This window comes from Cucurbita pepo, chromosome 19, assembly GCF_057944985.1.
Source record: "Cucurbita pepo subsp. pepo isolate OVF chromosome 19, ASM5794498v1, whole genome shotgun sequence".
Classification (NCBI taxonomy): domain Eukaryota; kingdom Viridiplantae; phylum Streptophyta; class Magnoliopsida; order Cucurbitales; family Cucurbitaceae; genus Cucurbita; species Cucurbita pepo.
Genome location: NC_141816.1, coordinates 5,013,690 through 5,017,730, shown reverse-complemented (window position 1 = coordinate 5,017,730; position 4,041 = coordinate 5,013,690). Strand labels below are relative to the sequence as shown.

At 41.7% G+C, this 4,041-nt stretch overlaps 1 long non-coding RNA gene across 1 annotated transcript; it reads left to right on the top strand.

The window, feature by feature from the left end:
* The first annotated feature begins 1,353 nt into the window (after positions 1–1,353).
* Positions 1,354–3,584, top strand: LOC147786688 (uncharacterized). Its single transcript, XR_015414340.1, has 2 exons — positions 1,354–2,112; positions 3,315–3,584. It is a non-coding gene; the product is annotated as an uncharacterized LOC147786688 (long non-coding RNA).
* The last annotated feature ends 457 nt before the right edge of the window (positions 3,585–4,041 follow it).

Below are 4,041 nucleotides of genomic sequence, written 5' to 3'. Positions count from 1 at the left end.
TAGAATCATTCAAGCTCGACATGATCAATCTTGCTTGTGGAGTGATTCGAATCTCAAACAATGTTCTTGCCTTGAGATATTCGATCAACAAGGTAATCCGAATCTTCATTGAAGCATATTGTATGATTGATGTCTCTTGGTTCATATCATGTTAGTTCGTGATGTGTACCTTTTTTAATGCTCTTTTTCTTCCTTCAATTGGTCTTCAATTTTGAGAGCATAATGATACATGTCTTCCAGATATGGTGGTGGATTTCTGTCAACAAGATGAGCAATTTCTCGATTCAAACTCCAAAGAATCTAGACATGGTATCTTCTTCTTCTTCTCTAACATTTGCTCTTTCCATCATAGTCTCCATCTCTTGATAATATTCTGCCACACTTTTTGTTCCTTGCCTCAAACCTTGCAATTTAGTTTTCAAATTTCTTTCATAGTGTTTAGGAACATACCTTTTTCTCATGGCTTCTTTAAGTTCTTCCCAAGTCTCTATTGGATCCTCCTCTCTTCTTCTTCTCTCGGATTTGAGATGTTGGAACCAATCACCGGCACGATTGGTAAATTCGGCAATAGCAAGTCTCATCTTCTTATTTTCACTATAGGTGTTGCAATCAAACTATGTTCTATCTTTCTTTCCCATTGCAAGTATGCCTCAGAATCTGTCGTTCCACAAAATGGTGGGATTTTGAGTTTAACTCCCTCATCTCTATCTTCATGTACTCTTTCCATCCTTCTAGGTTGCATAATAGTTGCATGGTTATTTCTTCCTCTCCATCTTCCTTCAACTTGTCTTTCTTGTACTACTATACCTTCATCTTCTTGTTATGTTCGTTCTTGTCTTTGTTGTTGCGCCCTTCTTTCTTGTCTATCTTCCATCATCATTTCCATCATACCTTGAATTGCTTGAAGAATGGTTGTGTTAAGATGTAATACCCGAATTTTTAGATAAATAAATTAAAAAATAAAAATAACAACATATGGGCAAAAGGGTCATTTTGCCCCTACTCTTATCCAAGGGGTCTAGTTGTTTGGGCTCCAAGAAGAAAGAGAGAGAAAAGAAAAGAAAAAAAGAGAGAGAATGGAGAAAGGAGAAGAAGTTAGGGTTCGGGAGAGAGAAAGAACAGAGATGACAAATCGCCATTGGAGATCGAATCCAAGGTAAGAAACCTCGAAGCAATACTTCTCTCAGTGCTGGAAAAGGAGTTCGGGTGGTGGAATCCACTCATTCCGGCAAGAAAATCCGAGAACGGACAGAGTAAGGTTCCGAACTTCTTATTTCGATTTTATCTAGATGTGAGGAGTTTCAGGAGCGTTAGATCTGGAGTTTCTGAGGTATGTGACTAAAATAAGATTCTCACAGGTTTCTTGAAGTTCTTGGACGAGAATCGGACGAAAATCAGAGTTTAGTCTGACTTCGGGTAGAGCAATCGAAAATAGAAAATGTGAGTTTTTCTGTATATTTGGACGGCCTTAACTCATCCTGTGTTCAAGAAAAAAATAAAGAAAAAATATATTGTAGAAGTAGAATATGAGATCTACAATTTGCGTGTAGGAACTTTGTTGATATGGATTACGGATTGAAAGATAAGAAAATCGGAAGAAAATAGATCGAAAATGCCAAAAACTCACGTTTCTGGAAAATTTGGAAAAACGCAGGAGGAGAGAGAGGAGGCCTTGCCGCCACGCGTCGGCCGGCGTATGGAGGAGCGCGGCAGGACCGACGAGTGACGTGTGGCGACTGCGGGTTGGGGAGGCGTGCCCCACTGGCTAGTTGACACGCGTCAGGGCACGGATTCGGGTCAACCCGAGTCCGATCCGGTGCTCCGCACGCGACCCGGGAACACCGAACCGAACCGGCCGCTAGCCCGCGACTGCACGGGAAGCCGCGCGTGGACACGCGCGCGTAGAAAGCCGCGCGTAAAACACCCTCCAGGGCCCGTGTAGGCGCGTGGTTGATCTTTTTCCCTCCGTTCGACCTCCGTTTGCTTGTTTTTCGCACCGATTTCAACTCTGATCCTATTTTTATGTGAATTAGGACCTATCAAGGAAATTCCATAATTTTTGGAACCTTTTCCGGCAAATAATTCGAGCTTGGGAAGGCACGCGTCAACCATGTAAGTAGCCATTTGGATTCCCACGGCAGTACTTGTAGGAACCGCTAGGAACAAGCATGCATGCTACCACCTATGAAATTAGCTAGCCGGACTTAGCGTGTTATTATAGAAACTGCGAATATAAGATGATTATGGAAAGCTAGATACAAAATGTGTATTAAATCTGTTTTGGTTGAGACTCTGATAATGTATGTATGCACGAGGAGGTTGGGAAACTTGTGAAATCTGCGCTCCGGGTAAAGATGGACGTTATCTTCCCGTTGAGCATGTTTGATAATTTTGCATGAACTGCTGCGTGTAAACTCTATTGTATGATGATTGCTTATATTATCTTTCTTGATGAATAGGAAGAAATTATGAGCTTAGATTAGGACGCTTATGGCTAAGTAGGCTAGACGAGACCCTAGATTGGGGGACCTCTAGAATACCGTGCAATTAGACCCGCGAAATGATTACCGGTGAAACCAGAACCCAGAATTCTAAACCCGATAGGTTTGTGACACCAGGCACGAGAATCCTAGAGAAACACGAATCTAAGTCTAAGGCACCAAGTTCCACCCTAGAAAGAATAATAGGTCACCACAATAACTGTAGGTAGCCCGTTAGAGTTGAGCAGTGAAGATAGTGTCATCAGAACCTCCACTTCCCTCTCTCCTCCGATACCATACCCTCGAGACAGAGCTCCAGTACGGTGATCGTTGAGCTTTGCAGATCCGGATAGGGAAGTGTGACAGGTGCCCAGACCTAGTGGTGATAGCTAAGGGGTCTTCTGAACAGGACTCCTGGGCCGTAGAAACCCGTCCCTGAGCGGGGGATGTGGAGCCACTTAGGATGACTCAGTAGCTGACCGGCACATAGGGGGTCGCACCCCGTTTTGTGGATGTATGGTCCCGTGTGAGGGTCGTCAGTTAACCTCCACGGATGATGTTCAGAGAGAGAGTCACGTATTCAGATCCAGCCATACGATCCCCTCAGATTTGCTTATGAGGTCGCGCCTCACCTCAGGATACTGATCATTTCACTGCATAAGATGGGCAAGCCTTTTATGATACAGAAAGGAAAGTTGTAGCTTAGATCACTCTCCTTAGAAACCCGAAAAAGATCGTGGTTACCTACCAAGATAAGGATGCGAAAAGAGCCTACAAGTAGGCTGCTTACTGAGTATATTTTTATACTCACCCCCTTCTCCCCTTTTTTTTCAGGTACCAGTCGATACGGGGAGGTGTTCGAGAGCTGTGCGGTCACAGAGGGGTGTCGTTCCGGAGCGTCAGTCCTTGGTCGGTCTTTTAGAGTCCTTTGTTCGTTTTCATATTTAGAGTCTTTTGTATTTTTCTTCATAATTGTATTTTCCATTTGAAATATTTGATTTTAATTTTGTATTTCATTTTTACATTTGCAATTTCCTTTGTAATATTTTCGAAACAAATCTTCTTTCTCTTTTGTTTTAATTGAATGGTATTTTTATCCTTTTACTTTGCTTTTCTTTTCTTTTATTTTCTTTTTGTTTGTTTTCGATTTCGTCCTTTTAGTCACGAGTTCGATTCTTCGAAGCCTCGAAAATCGGGTCGTGACATAAGATCTGGTACTGGTGGTACTCTTTCTCCATTATGTGACATTTTGTTATCAAGGGACCTCTCCACACTTCTCACAAAAATTTCACTCAGGGACACTCGTGTTTAACACTCAAAGGTAGCCTTTTGGTACTAGGTCAAAAATCTAAAGGCGGGCTTTTTTTTTTTGGTGCAATCTTGCTTTAAGCTTGATTATAACCAATTCAACGATCAATTCTAACAAGCTAAGACTAGTATCTCAAGGATCAAGAGCTTGAAAATAAATGATAAGAACTGAATATTTTTTTTTTTCTCAAAACTGATTTTTTTTTCTACTGATTCTTCTTTTTTTTTTTTTTTTTTTCGATAATCTGATAGA